General features: G+C 41.7%; 1 long non-coding RNA gene across 1 annotated transcript in view; it reads left to right on the top strand.

Annotated features, from left to right (window-relative positions):
• LOC142600429 (uncharacterized) overlaps nt 1–17,544 on the top strand; it is a 438,778-nt gene that overhangs the window by 399,771 nt on the left and 21,463 nt on the right. Inside the window, exon 2 of the long non-coding RNA XR_012833903.1 lies at nt 9,917–10,015. This is a non-coding gene — a long non-coding RNA (uncharacterized LOC142600429). The remainder of the gene's footprint in view (nt 1–9,916; nt 10,016–17,544) is intronic.

Raw genomic sequence — 17,544 nt, 5'->3', positions numbered from 1 at the left:
CCGATGTGTACCTCAAGGGGATTTGATTTTGGGTGAGAATAGCCACCAGTAAATTAAATTGCATGATGTTAAGCGCTGAATAGCCCTGCCATTGTATGTCACCACTACTACAATTGCTGTGTGCTGTATCAAGGGTATCACAGTAAGATTCACCCAGACTAATGAAGGATGAACTTTGATGAAACTGAGCAAAGCGCAGCGATGATGGAACTAGAACTGACTGCGGCAACTGGTGCCCAGCAACTTCCTTGAAAATCAACACGTTCAACCTGCAGACCACAAGCCCATACTTGTGCCAGATACACCAGCCGTGAGCCCCGGATGCAGCATGCGACAATCCCACACCACACGCCATTGCTCCTGCCCTGGGAGACTGTCGTGACCGATGGAGCCTAAAGTCATGGATTAAATGAACTCAACGGACATTGTAGAGGGATGGCCTATCGACTAATGATATCTGTGAACGTATACATAAATATAAAATGATAGGGAGAGTGGTGGTGATTAACTGGAAAGTGTAGGATCTGGGCATGACATAGCTGGTCTACAGTAAGGGGTGGGTAATGTCCTGGTTTTCGGCTAGGCTAGAGTTAATTTTCACAAGAAGCTGGGACGATGGGACAGAGCCAGGACAGGTGACCCAAAGCGGCCAAAGGAGTATTCCATACCATATGACATCATGGTGAGCAAATAAAGGGGGCTGTCCGGGGATGAGCAGCGGCTGGGGGATGGGCTGGGTGTCCGGTCATTGGGTGAGCAAATTGCATGGTGTGTCACCCGCTTTGTATATTCTTTTATAAGTATTCTAGTTGTTCATTTCCTTTTCCTTTGCTGTCCCAGTAAACTGTCCTGGTCCCAACCCACGAGTTCCACCTTTTTCTTCTGGTTCTCCTCCCCATCGCACCGGGCTGGGGCTAAACCAGGGCAGCTGTAAAGGCAGGACAGCTGATGGGGATGTCCCTTGGCATCTGGGGAAGGCAGCAGCTCGATGGAAGCCAGGCCCTCTCCTCTCCTCCCCTCTCCCTCGGGGCTTGGTGCAGAAGAGATGGCAGCTCTTCAGGAGGGGCGGTGGTGGGGGGATGGGGAAAGAAGGGCCCACGCAGCCCTTGACAATCAACAAAAGAACTGTTTATTAGTGGGAGGTGTCGCAGGCAAGCCTGCGGGATGTCCGTAGAGTTTGTCTTCTCCCAGCTAACGTTGGGGTGCGGAGGCTGGGCTGTCGGTAGGGAGCCGGCCAGGCGCTCCTGCGTCACCGTTGGTGCGATCCCACGGAAGGAGCCAGGGTGCACTGGTTTAGGGCCAGGTCATCACTGGGCAGGTGGATCCACTTCCATTGGTTTGTCTTGGTCTTGAGGTGGATCCACTTCCATGGGCTCCACGCTGTTGTCTGGTGGCTTGGCAGCCACTGGCCACCCAGCGTGCCTTGGTGGATTGACAGCCCTGGGCGCCACATTCCTCTTCAGCGGGCTGACATGCCGGGGCCTCCTACCATCCTCTTGCAGGTAGACACGCCTGGACTCCCCGCTGTTCCCTGCTGGGCCTACAGCCACGCGCAGCGTGCCCTTGATCCCAGAAGGAAGGTTGATCGCGCTCGCGCCAGGAAGGCTGATGTTCCTCCTCGGCTGCCACCTCCACTGATTGGGCTTTCTCCTCCTGGGAGGCGCCTTCGTCACCTGCGCTTGCAGGAACCGCTTCTGTGGCGTCCCACTGCAAGGTGGGCAGCCGCTCGCCTCGCTGCTCCGGCTCCTCTTCCCACCAAGCATGCTCGGCATCTGGGGGCCTCAAAGCTCAGCGAACTGTGGGCCAGCTGCAGGGGCCCCTGCTTTTATAGGTGGCTGCCACTGTGATGTCGATGTCGATTGTTTGTGATGGTGGCTGATGCGTGTGGCCAAATATGGCGTTGGGGGGAGGGGAGGGCGCCTGTGGCCTGGAAGATACCCAAACGTAGGAGAAGGAGGAGGGTCGTGAGTGCTGAGGGCCCCTTTCTTGGGGCTGGCTCCCACCTGCCATATTGCTTGCCCAAGAGAAAGGCAGCCCCTTGGGCACAGGGACCGCCCTCCACCTCCCTTTGTGTGCCCGGAGATAGTGCTCTTCAAGGATGTCCACATAACTGTCCGTTATTCATGTGTAGTTTACCTGGAATATATATATGTATATCTCTTTCCATTGGTGTTGAGCAGTGCTTACACAGAGCCAAGGCCTCTTCTGCTTCTCACATCAGCCCAGCAGCGAGTAGGCCGGGGGTGCACCAGAAGCTGGGAGGGGACACGGGCGATCCACACTAGCCAAAGGGATATTCCATGCCATATGACATCATGGATCTCAGGTCCACTCCAACTGAAAGAGGGATACTGGCAACAGATGAAGAGGTTCGAGAGAGTTGGTACTGAGGCACAGCTCCTCTTAGCATTCTGACTGCTGGTGCTGGGCTGGATGTTCAAAGGGAGCGTTCCTTCTACACATCATGCAACTGATGCTACGTGGAGTCAGTGGGTTGCACTGATCACACAACGGGCTAGAATAGGAAACCCTAATCACCCAGAAATTCTGGAAGTGGTCACGGACTGGCCAGAAGGCAAAGATTTCGGAACATTGCCAGAGGAGGAGATTACGATAATGTCCCCTGTACCTACCCTCCCTTTAATTCTGACCCTTAAGCTCTTGGTCGGCTGCTCATCCACCCCCAGCTGGAGCTCCATGCTCTCCAGCTGGTCATTAACATAGAGGGCGACACCCCCTCTTCATCTCCCCTGCCTGTCCTTCCTAAAGAGCCTGTACCCTTCCATTCCAACACTCCAGTCATAGGAGTAATCCTACTACATCTCCATGATGACAAGTGTGTTTTCATAGAGGCTTTTAAATGGTGCCCCACAATGAGCACAAGAGTTTTCTCTCAGTCCTTGTGACATTTGTTCTTCAGATTCTGAGGCTGGAAGAATCTGTGATGATCTCAATTGCTATATAAGATAAGATGTGCATTAAGGAACTCCTCATGGTCTATAAATCAACTCCAGTCTTTTCAAGAACAGCCGAAGAGGACTTTGAAAGTCAGAAACTTGATAATTTAGTATTTTTTCTAGTAATTTTGATTCATCTTTACAGTTGTAACTCAGCCTTCAAAGCTGGTGGTGAAACTCATGGTGGATGTCTAGAATTACAAAATTGTTCTTATTTGTTTGGCTATGTTCCCACTACCATTCACTGAGTTAATGTTTTCCATCTCAGTAATCTGACCATGGGTGGCATCCATATAAACGATTTAAATAAAATAGGATTTTTCCAAAGCATTTTGCTTCATTCTGTCTGTACCACACACCTCAGTTTCTAGGGCTTATACCAAAGCCAAGCCCAGTTTCAGTGTTCTAGATTCAATTACCAATTTACTTTTTATGATTGTATGTACTCCCTTGCTTCTGTGACCTTGTAGTTACCAAATCTGCACGAGTAAATAAAAAGCCACATATGTACTCTGTTTCTAGGCACATATTTTTATACGCGTTGTATATTACACATTTTGTATTTAAGTCATGTAACTCGTATTCACTACAGCTATTTCTTCATCTTTTCTATGCTTCTAATTTTCCATCTTTACTAAAGTATGAGATCATCCATTTTGCATTTATGTCACTTATGTTCATGTTTGTGACTATCCAGATGCTTGTTCTTCTCACAGGTATTTTTCAGTCTTTTCATTAGCTCCTAAGGAGTCCTGTGCATCCATCCTATTGTATTTTCCTTCTCTAGGGTCAGGCCATCTACAGTTAATAGGTTTTCGTCTGTCTCTGAGGTATAATCCCATTAAAATTCTGTTTTAACTTGTCATCTTCATCTACAAATGCACAATGTTATGAGCAGCGGCTGAGCTTCCAATTCATCTTTGGTGTCTAGTGAGCCTTGGGTCCTCTCATGAAAGCTTTTAGTCTGAATGGAAGTGCTTTCAGATGGCTCACGCACTTCAAATAAATTGGAGACTTATGATCATCAAGGGTTATTTGCCCATTGGATTCTCATTCTTTTTTCTTTCTGTCCCCTGTATATTTGAAAGCGTTCAGCCTTTTAAGTTGCTGACCATCTGTCTCCTTCAGGTCCTGCAGACATCAGCACCATGCAGCTCTTTCCATCTGGCTACGCTTTCTGAAATGTTTCCATTTCAAAATCTACCGGTGATATTTTTCTAACAACAACTTTATTAGCCATTTGAGTTTTTCTTTGACGCTTTGCCTTGTAACCAGAACAATTCTTTAATTTAACTTCCAAAAATTGAAAGACTTACTTGGCTCCCCAATGTACTTCCTGTCATTTAGATTGTGTACACACACTGAAGAGGGTAGGTCTCTCTTTTGAATAGTGTTTGTGATAGTTATAGTAGCAACTCCAGTCAAAACAACTGCCTCATTACATTAGGCATCATGCAAACGCAGTAAAATGACAGCCCTTGGACTCAAATCGGTTACATCTACAGTCTTCTTTTGAGATCACTGACATGTCACCTATCAATAGAAGTCAATATAGAAACATCAGAAAGAGGACCAATACAGGAACCTTTTACATTAAAAAGAAGGTGACTAAATGATAGCACATTTGCATAGTTAATTGCTTATTTAATGGCCACATAATTAGCTGGCATTTCTAGCTGCAATTTAATCTCTTCATTTAGCCATAAAATAGCACCATTAAACACTTATTTTTGCTGCACTCTTCCTGTTATTTCCAAGCCTAAGATACCAGATAAACACCATGGTTGATTTAATTACTGTGAATGGATAATGTCCAATTTTTAATGACATTGACTGTTTCTCTCATCAACAGATCAGAAAAGGAAAAAGTAACTACTCTATTTTGTCTTTTGTTTTGTTCCTCAAAATTTATTACCTGCCAACTTAAAATATGTAGCAATCCTTTTGTGCTTCATCAAAGTTGAACATATTCAATAAAACACTGTGAGGGCATTCAATTTTCCATTTTCTCAACTTTTCTTTCATCTCTATTGTAAAACACTTTTTCTCATCCTTAGAACTGCTGTCCTGCTTTAAAAACACTGGAAATGAATCTCTTTTACTCTTTGCAGAATTGTTTCAATAGATTAAGGGGGAACAAGTGGGAGGTTGAAATGAAAAAAACTGATTTTCATTTTATGATCTCAATAAAGTAACCTACTGATAGAAAAAAAAATCACACATTGACAAATCACATTGTAATACAACAAATCTTCTCCACCTTATGAGTTTCAGTGTCATATCAACAGGTTGAAAGTCAACAGATTCCATAAAGCTCAGGTCAGAAGTTTAGGAGGGGAAGGAAGAGGAGGAGGCAGAGCAGTCTCTGAAGTGCCCAAGTTTGTTTCACTCAGAAAAGCAGAAATGTCTGACACAGCACACAGGAGAGAGAAGTAACCGCTTGCCATTCCGGGAATAGCAGCTAAGATGGTACGCAAATGCAAAGTAAAAATCCATGAGCACACTCTTTCTCTGCCTTCCGTTTTACATAACTGTTTTATTCCCGGATACTTTGTAAAACACAAACACTTCAAAAACTTTAAAAAGCAACTGTTTTTGATACATTGTATTATGTGAGCACATGCGCTTGTTTTCCACACAACTCCACTCCCTGATTTTCTCAAAAGGACCATTACTGTACTATCTTCTTAAAGGCTTATTTTTTAATGGTTTGGTTGAAAACAGGGAGAAGACAGGAATAAGGGGGAGGGAGAGAAAGGCATCGCATGCACAGGGTACCAGGTGACTCACAGGGAAAAACAGTGTTTGAGAGTAACTGCATCAGGCTTTATCCCAGAAATAAATTACACTGGAAGTCCATTACCCACTCCACACCTCACAGTAAAACTAAAGGCAAGGGCCACTCCCAGTGCTGAAGGACAAAGCGTCAACAGAAGCCCTTTCATGTTAGCTATGCAAACGTGGAAGGTCTTTCAGCAAGTACCTGAGGATCTGAATGAAAGAGGGACTGTCCAGTCTTGAAATAGGAGGAGTGTACAGCTGTACACCTCAACCATCTGACACCTAGCTATGTTAGCAAAGCACGCCAAATGCTGGCAGCAGCATTTTCATTGACCAAAAATATATCATCAGCCAACTGCACATGCCTTAGCCAAAGTTATAGCTTGACTGAAAATCTAAATGTTTTCAGTGATATGAACAACACTGAAAACCTGCCCCCCCTCCATATGTTTAAACACACCACAAAGGAAGAAACGTTGCTATACGAAGAGACATTTACAGCTGGGCAAAAAAAAAATCATTTGCTGATATTCAAGTAACTTGTAGCTCCTACATCTCATTTCACCTACTCTTTTTTATTTCATGCATGTGTAACTCTCTCCAGGTCTTCAGATTTACTCTTGTTTCACAATCGTCTGAGCAAAAGCAGATGAGGCCCATCAGGTTAATACATTCTTATTACGTACTCATAGATTTTAGTGTTCTTGCTTTTCAGACATAAGGCTTTATTTATTTAAATGTGGCATTCACCCTTTAGTGCATTTATTACAAGGCTGACATTTTACAATTTTTTCCATCAGAATCAAACACCAGGAGCATTAACTTTTATTGAGGCCTTTATAAGCATTTATCTGAGTTAGAAGTTTTCAAGGCTACTTATCATTTAGATATGGTGTTGGCTTGTATAATTTTACTTTGTTTTCCTCTTAGAAGTCACACACGTCATTCAAGGTGGAAGAGAAAAATGTCCCAGACAGCAGCACTGCTTTGTGACTCAGGAAGGGGAAAGGAAGATTGCTTTGGTCAAATGGGGGTGTGTGGGGGGTGTTTTGTTGGGGTTTTTTTTAAGCTTTCTGAGCAAGGAAATAAAATCCTGATTTCATTCAGAGTGAAAAGAAGCCAGAAATCCTTCTTATCCCATTTTAATCTGTTCAAGAAGACCTTTCTCTTCTGACAGTCTACGTAGTAGGAGTAAACAGTAAGTTAAAGAGAAGGATTTAGGAGCAGGAGTGAGACAAGGAGTCAGAAAGGGATAAACTGGCTTTGTTTGCTTTTTAAATTGTCCAGTTGCATCTTTCCTGAGAGAACATCTCAGGAGAAAGGTTATAATCCATTTGGTCCTTGTGTTGTTGACACCACTAGCCTTCCTGATACTAATGCACCAGCATATTACCCCAAAAGCATTTGCCAGGAAGAGTTTTCTCTTCCTGATCAGAGCTGTCACCACCAATGAACCCAGTTTTGTTGTTCCAAACTGTTCAGTCCATAATAGAGAGCAGGAAAACTCTGAACATCTGCTTTTTAGTCTTCCAAAGGGAAAAATAATCAGGCAGTTGGTTTTGCATGAGCAATGATTTTGTTCCATTGGATTTGTTTGCATCTAATAGCCACTCCTGCATAAGATCTCAGAGGAAGTTTAGATTGGAGATTAGGAAAAATTTCTTCACTGAAAGCATTGTCAAGCACTGGAAGAGTCTGCCCAGGGAAGTGGTTGACTCACCATGCCTGGAGGTATTTAAAAGACATGTAGATGTGGTGCTTAGGGACATGGTTTAGTGGTGGACTTGTCAGTGCTAGGTTAATGGTTGGACTTGATGATCTTAAAGGTCTTTTCCAACCAAAACAATTCTATGATTCTATGATTTTAAGATGGTATTTTAAGACCACAAACTCCTAAGAACTAGAGAAATTATTCATGTTTAACAGGAAAGAGTGTAAATATTTTTAATAATTTTGCAGCAGATTCTAAAGTAGCTGTTAATTGTGTGACAAAACAATCTGCTGGGGTTATACTGGAATTAAGAGTGTCAAAGAATCCATAATTCACTTCTCTTTTTGCAGTTACATAAACTCTATGGCTTCTTTCCCAGAAGAACCCCCAAACCTTTTTCTCTAACACAAATTGCTGCATAACCCTCAGGTGTACTTGTCATATGCTTGGCATGGTTAGGAACGCTGCTCAGGTACTGTCCCCAAAGAGCAGACAAGACACAGTACTTGAGAGGAACACAGCAACTGCCTTTGCTGGACATGGGACAGCAGCTTGCTCTCTGGGTGGCAGGAAACACCTTCCTTCCAGCAATTTCCTCTCCTCCCAGAAGCAAAGCCTTTTCCACCCAGTGGGAGATGAATCCTGCAGCACTCAGTAGGGGTGCCTGCAAGGCTCTACCTCGTCCTCAAGCACCACAATAATTGCTGCATTTCCTGCCCCACTCAACATTCATAATGCAAGTGTTAAAAAACAGCCAGGAAGATGTTTAAGTCATCAGGGACATTTTTAAAGGTCTTTCTTGTGTGTCTTCTGTTTCAGACTTTTTCCTTCTTTACGACAGTTCTTATTCTACATTATTTTCCAGTCCCTTTGCTGCTGTCATATTTGTTAGTGGCCCCATCATAGCAAGAGATGTTTAATTTTAATATTGGCTTGTTCCTTTAATCAGCTGTTCACAAAGCATTTTATGAAAAGGTTAGCGTTATAGTTCCCATCTGCTAGATAGCAACAGAGGATCTGGACCTGGCATATGAGTCCTTCAAATCACAGTTCAATGGTAATAGTGCTGCGTATTTCCCTACTTAAGCATAACCAAACACAAAACCAAAACCAAACAAACCAGGTATTTCTACTGGCTTAGGTTTAATAAGAGATTTCTCTTATGTAGTTTAAATGTCAGTCCAAGCATTATTTGAGAATGTTCCTTTAAGCTGCTTTCACCACACAGACATTTATGGAGATTCACTTTATGGAGCTAGTTCTTTCTCCACCTCTAGTACATCCTTTCTGGCCCTGGCCCTGTCAATCATTGTCTTGATTCAAATTGATCTTGGATGAAAATAGAAAAAAGATAAAGGTTAAAAAAATCTCCATTGTCATATTATTATTTCTGGATGTGACAACAGTATTTGGGAGAGAAAAACTAAAGGATTTCTAAGCTGATTATAATAAATTCCTGTCTATATATAGATTTATAGTTACTCTCTAAGGGAGTGCTAGCTGGTGCTAAATTTATTTATAAAATTAATTTGACAGACATTGCTACTCTGGATAATAATTCCATGACCAATATTAATCTTTTATGTTCAAGAACTCATTCTTGGAAAGTTCAGTTTCTGTCATGATTATTTATTCATATTTTAATTTATTCCATTTTAAACTGTTTTCACAACTAGCAAAAAGGCTATATGAACTTCTAATTAGGGCCCAATAGAAACATGGCAAAAATTTAGAAACTGTCCTTCTAGATATCAACTAAACTTCAAAGCTGAGTTTTTTATTTTTTAATTGTTCTCCAGCTGGTTGTGGGGAGTAGGAGGATGAGGATTAATTTACAGTCTGTCAAAAATGACACTTCTACTTTAACCCTGAAGAAACACTGTAGCGCTTCAGAAGTCTCTATTTCACAATTATCAGAAAAACTGAAAAGAACTTCCTGGCATAATGTCCTCAGCTCCACAGCTCAGAAGGCCTGGATGAGCTTACCACAGCTACTCTTTGTGTTTTAAAACCAGAGGATGTTATCCACGGTTTAGCAATATCACACTGCCTTTAGAATACATGAATTTTGCAGAGGAAGTGCTATAACATTTAACTTCCTAATAAATTGTTTACAGTGTAGTGGTACATTGCGATTTTCTTTCAGGGTGTGTTTACATTGGTGGGAAAGAGAAATCAAGCTTGAATATTGCTCTTTTTTTTTTTTTTAAATCCTCAATTACCCAGTATGATTCAAGCTCCTGCAGGCACTCATATTAAAAAAAAAAAAAAAAAAGAATACAAGGTAAAAACAGGTTGTGTTGGGCAAGGTTTTTGTAGTGGGTGGGCCTACAGGGGTGGCTTCTGTGAGAAGCTGCTAGAAGCTTCCCCTGTGTCTGATAGAGCCAATGCCAGCCGGCTCCAAGATGGACCTGCCCCTGGCCAAGGCCAAGCCCATCAGCACCTCTCTGATAACATACTTAAGAAGGAAAAAAAAACAGACAGAGCTTTTGCAGCCAGAGAGAGGAGTGAGAAGATGTAAGAAACTCTGCAGACACCAAGGTCAGTGCAGATGGAGGGGCAGGAGGTACTCCAGGCGCCGGAGCAAGATCCCCCTCCAGCCCGTGGTGAAGACCATGGTGAAGCAGGCTGTCCCCCTGCAGCCCATGGAGGAAGGATGAGGGGGTGTAGAGATTCCACCTGCAGCCCGTGGAGGACCCCACACCAGAGCAGGTGGAGACACCTGAAGGAGGCTGTGACCTGTGGGAAGCCCGCGCTGGAGCAAGCTCCTGGCAGGACCTGTGGCCCCGTGGAGAGAGGAGCCCATGCCAGAGCAGGTTTGCTGGCAGGACTTGTGACCCTGTGGGGGACACACACTGGAACAGTTTGCTCCTGAAGGTCTGCACAAATGGAAGAGACCACGATGGAGCAGTTCATGAAGGTCTGCACCCCATGGGAGAGACTCACGTTGGAGAAGTTCATGAAGGACTGTCTCCCGTGAGAGGGACTCCATGCTGGAGCAAGGGAAGGATGAGAGGAGTCCTCCCCCTGAGGATGAAGAAGCAGCAGAAACACCGTGTGATGAACTGACCGTAACCCCCATTCCCCGTCCCCCTTGCCGCTAAGCGGGGAGGACGGGAGTGAAGTTGAGCCCGGGAAGATGGGAGGGGTGGGGGGAGGTGTTTTAAGATTTGATTTTATTTCTCATTCCTCTACTCTGTTTTGCCTAGTAATAAATTAGATGAATTCCCTCTCTAAGTTCAGTCTGGTTTGCTCGTGGCGATAATTAGTGAGTGATCTCTCCCTGTCCTTATCTCAACCCATAAGCTTTTCGTTGTACTTTTTCTCCCCTGTCTGGTGAATGAGGGGAGTGATAGAGTGGCTCTGGTGGACACCTGGCCCCCAGCCAGGGTCAACCCACCACACAGGTACAGGAAAGGAATAACAATTATCATGACAAACCAAAATCCAGTCCCTCAGTAAATGGACATGGTAAAGGTTGCAGTTAGGACTGGACACTGACAAGATTGAAATACAAATATATTGCAAGTGGACTATCTGAAATCATCAGTGTTATGGAAGAGAAAATAGTAAAACCACAATCAATTAAAGACACATTATAACCACAGAATGCCACAAAACACCTAGGAAAAAAATAAATTAATTTAAAAAATCCAAGCATATACATACACAGAAAATTCAAGTAGTAGAGACAAATTTTCTAAATATCAATGAACCTAATTAACCATTTATATTTAATTTAATGAATTTAATATTTGGAAACATAAAACAAACATTACACACAAACAAAAAAACAACGTGATTGGCTCAGGTGAAATAAATAGTTTTGTGAGAAGCAGAGCAATAGAAAACTCACTATTTCTCTACAGATCTGAGTTTTATAGTTAATTATGAGCTATGACTGAAGTTTTTGCTCTGGCGTGGGAATTCTTAAGATCACTTTCTCCTCTTTCTCATTTTCATGACCAAAACACACCATTAAAATTAATCAGGAAAATTAATTTAAAATCATGTAAAAAATAAATTGAAATGATCTGAAATTATAACTTTATATGCCTTACCAACTAAGGCGTATTTGTTAATTTCCAAAATACCCCAAATGGACCCTAAAACCCAGTAAAACAAGTACTGCAGGTGACCATACTTCAGTTAGTTCATAGATTATTAAAGGCCTTTATATCAGCTCATGTAATTTAAACCAAACCTCTCAGATATGTGTTCATGCTTTCCATGACTACCTAACCTCACCTACATAGTATGGGCGTAATGACCTGATCATGACTCAGCCACCCTGCAAGCATCAAGGGGTTGATAACCCTGCATCCAATCCTAAAAATGTTTGGCATGAATGATGAGGCAAGCATACCTTTTAATGACAGAGGCAGGCCCTGGAACTTTGCTCATACGAAAGGGGCAGGCAGAAGGTTTTGCATCAGCATGACTTGAGCAAAGTGGGCCCATTTGGAAAAGAAATGTACTACAATAGTGTCAATCTGTGGAAAGTTTGACTAGGATGGTCAAGGACAGAGAACCATGAACCATAAACCACTAGTCAGGACTTTCAAAAATCACTCTTAGTCCCTCAAAGGGTATCCAGCACATCAGTGTAGGTGTGTGCCATGAGAAAGGCAGCAAGATGCACAATAAAGAACAGCTCCCCAGCATGAAAATAAAGCAGCTCAATACTGAACCCGACAAAAATAAGATGTGTGTGTATCAAGCAAGTCATCGATATGCCAGTTTTCAAGGCAAAGACTAGAAAGAATCTGAAAATAAACTGTGAAAGAGAGATGTACAGGTTCTCACATTAAACAATCTGTCGCGCCTGTTGGTCAGGCACCAGGGCTGAAGTCTTCATCTGTCTTCTAAGCATATTCAAACTATTCCAGTGAGGGAAGTGTCAGGACATCATTGCACATAAAAAGAACTGATTCTTTAGTATCCAGGCACTGGAAAATGGAAATTCTCTCACGAATATGTTGAGAATAGAAATAACTATATACCAAGTGTGACTGAACATAAATAAGAAATCTGATAAGCAGATGCAATTCATGTGGGCAATCAGCAAGAAGGAAGAACAGGTAAAGGCAAAATACTGGCTGGACATTGAGAAAAGTAATGATCTCCACCTTGTAATCTCTCATCTCAATCTAGACTAATTTATAGCTCAATTAGCATTCTCTGGGAATGTGAGAAACCTAAGCTTAACTTCCTTCAGGCCAAAGCAGTATTTGAACAGAGGTATTTCCTGCATAACTGCTCTAGGAATTGCATGAAAACACATATTTAAAAGTACCGCTTCCTTTGCTTTGCACTCATCTTGTTGGTTTTCAAAGAAGAATCCATATGCATATTCTGAAAAGGACTAATTCTACAACCAGTTTGAGGTTTCTTTGCACTTATTTTGTGTCTTCCTACCAAAGTGGGCACCTGCAAGAAGTCTGCAGGAGCACTTACTTCTGAGTCCTGATTTAGGTGGGAGTTTGAACTTCGCTGCTCAGAGTAGGAGCAGATTCCACCCTAGGCACCCAGGGAATTTTTGGGAACATCACAGAGATGTCTGCAAGGTCAGCACGATATAAGCACAAGATAGGTGCTGGATTGTAGTTTTATATCTAGGCTTACCATTCCACCTAGATAATTCTTTACCATGAAAATCCTTTATTGGCTTTGTTATTTGAGTTTAATGTTTTAAGATATTTTTCAGAAAGGAAGTTTCCTTTAACTCTGTTACAAAAAATTCAGTGTGCCACCAATGGTTGTTACCTATGCTACGTATACTACTGTGGTGGGTTGAGACTGGCCAGCAAATAGGCACCCACCTAGCTACTCGCTCACTCCCCCACAGTGAGCTGGGACAGAGGATCAGAAGGGTAAAAGTGAGGAAACTTGCAGGTTGAGATAAAGGCAATTCAATAGGTAAAGCAAAAGCTGTGAGCACAAACAAAGCAAAATAAGGAATTTATTCACCACTTCCCATTGGCAGTAGTGAATAAACATCTGTTTAGCCACTTCCTAGGAAGCAGAGCTTCATCACATGTAACCATTACTTGGGATGACAAATGCTGAAACCAAAAATGTCCCCTCTTTCTCCTTTCCCTGAGCTTTTATGGCTGAGTGCAACATCATATGGTATGGAATGTCCCTCTGGTCAATTCCAGTCAACTGTCCCAGCTGTGTCCCCTCCCTACCTCCTGCCCATCCTCAGCCTAGTCACTGAGGAAGGAAAGAGTAGGGAAAAGAGAAAACCTTGATGCTGTGCAAATACTGCTCAGCAACAGTTAAAACATCGGTGTGTTATCAAACTGGTTTAGTCACACTGGTTTAGTCACAAATGCAAAACAGCACCATAGGGGCGGCTATGAAGAAAGTTAGCTCCATCCCAGCTAGACCCAGTACAATTACTCTACTTTGGATCACTAATCAAGTTTCCATACTGTTTCACTACTACAGATTCCCATTAGGGTGGTTTACATGGCAGCTGTCATTCCGAAAAATATGAAAGTAAATCCACACTTAGAATAGAGTAGGATAAAGGCTAAAACAAAGAATGTACCCAGCTCTCAAAGAAATGCTTGAATCATGGAAAAAAAAAAAATCTGTTCATCATGGGACATTACTACACTAGTTCTGAAACAACTACATGGATGAAAAAGACCAAAAAGACAACTCTCCAGTTGTTTTCTCAGGTGGCATCAGATGCTTTCAGACAGATATAAATCTCACCATTATTTTTTGTTCTGTAGTCTCCCGGGTATTTACCACTAGAACCTTGGCTGGACCTTGATTCAAAGGGGGTTTAATACGTGCTTCAGATTAAGAATGAAAATGTATGCCTGCTTTAACCAGGCATGGATGGTGCAAGGCTTTGGATTTGAATCTTACAATCACTCACACATTTGTACATTAGGAATACCTGCCAGTTCCATTTATGCCATTGGAATTATGTGCTAAGCTACTGTAATTCATAAATTCATTATTCATCACAAATACAGAAAACAAGACAAGAAGAAAACACACAGACACCAAACATTGGATAACAGGCTGAACATGAAGAAGTCCTGATTCTTGATCATATATAGGATCCCCATAAAATTTCACAGCTCCTGACATTTTGATTTAGTGGCCTATGAGAGTACTTAATTAACTGGTGTATTTTAAGGGACAGAATGAAGATTTTCCATTCTACAATACTGCAGATTATCACTGTGATCCTGTGGATAAGGTTTACACCGTAAGAAGATACAAGGGAGGGACACTTTTTTTGTAGGCTCTGAAAGAGCCAAGTCTGAAGTAGTATAAGGAGCAAGCTGTAACTTTCCTATGTTGCCTCTTTTTATTGTGACCTTGGGGTCACCACAATTCTTTTTCTAATAATAGAAAATTCAGCTATAAACAGATGGTGGTGTTTCATCTTTTTGGTCCTTCTGGGCATACCATAATGATAACACAATGAATGTTTATCTCAGCTAGTCTTTATCGCATTGTTTTAGTGGTAAAGTACACTTGACTTATTGGATTCTATACTTTTCATTAAAACTTATTTTATTGTTATCTGTTTTATCTGAGTCACTAGAGATAGAAAAGGACAGAAGCTTTTAATTAGAGAACTCTGGATAAAATAATTAACAAACAGTAAATTGCAAGCAATAACCATATTTCTCAAAGTATCTACAATAAAATCTTTCTGCAGCTATTTGTAATGAGCTAAATACTTTCCGGAAGAGAAATAAAAAGAGACTTAATTTTATTAAGTGCTTCATTTTCCATCTTGGTGACATTTTCATCTCAGTGAGGTAAACGTCCCAAAAGGCAGGAGGACCAGAGCTTTGCCTCTGTAGCTCAAGAAGTAAAACCCTAGACGGATCCAGGGTGATGATGAATAAATAGCAGAACTTTGTAAATATGTGAGATCCCAGTTCCAAACATTTTCCATGTCAAAGTGCAGAGGAAAATCACGGTCTCTCCTTCAGGGCCATCATCACAAACAAAGTTAGACCTCCACTGGGCCAGCGTAATTTAGGTCACTGACATTAGCTTTCTAAAGGACCAAAGTGTTGAACCCACTTCTTTCCTTGTCCCCCATGTTTCAGTCTGCTTGCATTTATTTGCACACTGCATGTTTCTGGCAAATTCCCCTGCAAAGAGGGAGATCTTTTTTGCTTCTTCTATGACCACAAAGGTCACCTTTTAGAGAATACAGCCTATACATAGCTTTTGAGTCACACACAGTTAAAGAAAGAAGGAATGTAGTCCTGAGGGCAGGACATGAAAAGCTCTTCAGCAGAGTTTAAAATGTGTCTCTCCTGCTCTTACTCACGTGAGTACACGTGTCAGCTCCCTTATGTGTGAGCAGCAGCTCGCGGACCAGAACAGGGACATGGCTCCTTCCTCCTGCAGTCACCACAACAGAGTGGGAAAGGAAGAGGCTTTGCTTCTGTATGATTTGCACACTTCTAGAAGCTTTTCCTTATTTCCTTCCTTTTATGAACATCCATACACTAGCCCCAGGTAAATACCAAAAGGTATTATTTATTATTCATTTATAATATTATTGTCAGCAGCTACTCTTCTAGCAGTTGTCAAAAAGCAAACTTCAGAAAAAAGATACCCTAGACCTTGAATAATACATATTTGACTATCCTCTCATTTGCTCACATTAAAAAATGTGCTACTGCACCTTATCCTTAATCACAGTTCACAGAGCTATAACTCAGAGGAAAATATTCTGGCTGAGATCACCTAAAAGCATGTGAAGAACCACAGTAGAAGAGAACCCATGGCCTTATCTACGCATACACACATTGGGCTTTTTTTATTCTTATATCTCAAGCATATGGGTTAGACATCATTTTTATTTCCTTTATCCTTTATAAAGTTCTTCTACTCATATACAGGAAAGCAATCACTCTAAATGGCAGGTCATATATTAGAAAGTACTTTAGAAACCCTGCCATGCACTTCCAGTAAAAGCTTTATAAATATTTCTTCTTTTCTCATATTCATTTAAATGCAGAGGAGAGAAAAACACAGGACACGGCTCTATGGGTTTGCAATAGTTTTTTTTAAACAAACTGTTGCTAAGTGCTTTTTCAGATGTTTAATATGTTAATCACTTCAGAGACAGGTCTTTCAGCTTCCCATTTCTACGCTGTTCCTCTAGGTGAAGTCAAGGAAACTGTGTTGTTTTGATCCTCAAATTCCATCTCCAACCTCATTTTGTTCAGCCTGGCAATATAGTTAGTAATGATTGTATGTCTCTCCCACTGTCAAGCATCCTACAATGCAGGGCATGTTCTCTTTCCCACTCCTTCAACTTACAATGTGACTTTTTTTCCCCCACTGCCAATCCATCATATCTCACTTAAGTATAATTTCTTAATATTTATTCTAGAAGTAAACAAATAAAATTTGTCAATATTTTCAAATACTTCAATCTGATTAGCAGTTTAACCATATGTTGTTTTTAATTTGCATTTTCCCCCTATGCTGGAGATTTACAAAACAGATTTACAAGTCTGGCCTGCTCATCTGTGTACTTCTAATATACAGTGAAGATTAACAATGCAGAGAATATATTTCTACCTCTAAAATTCTACATCTTACAATAATTAATTTCCAGTGCTATACAGCTACTGATGATGATAATATATGCTATCCTTAGCTGCAAATGCTACACTTGAAATTTTATGTTCATGTCACAGAGCACAATGACAGGAGCTCACATCAGTGAGATCCTCAAAGAAGATCAAAAGACTTTGAAACTTTAAAAACCCCAGATTTTATTAGAATGCAAACTAGAATAGTTAACTTCTTAAGCAGACAAAGTTCAAAGTGCCTAGGAAAGACTGAATAGATGTAAAAGGTGGCTACACCACTCCTTTTTTCACTGTCCTTGAAGGCATTGCTCCCACTCTTTGTTTTAGTAACTTCAGACATTTTCTGAGCTGTAGCAAGCTGTGGTCCATCCCCCTGGCCCTCAGGTCACTGCTGCCATCAGGAGCTCCTTGCACTCCCAGGCTCTGTGCTTGACCTGCGGGTCTCTCTGCTGAAACTTTGACAATCTTTCCCTCCACCCCCCCAAGAGACAAGCAA

This window comes from Balearica regulorum, chromosome 2 (genome assembly GCF_011004875.1).
Source record: "Balearica regulorum gibbericeps isolate bBalReg1 chromosome 2, bBalReg1.pri, whole genome shotgun sequence".
NCBI lineage: Eukaryota > Metazoa > Chordata > Aves > Gruiformes > Gruidae > Balearica > Balearica regulorum.
Note: the sequence above shows the minus strand (reverse complement) of the source record. Positions and strands in the feature narration are given on the sequence as shown.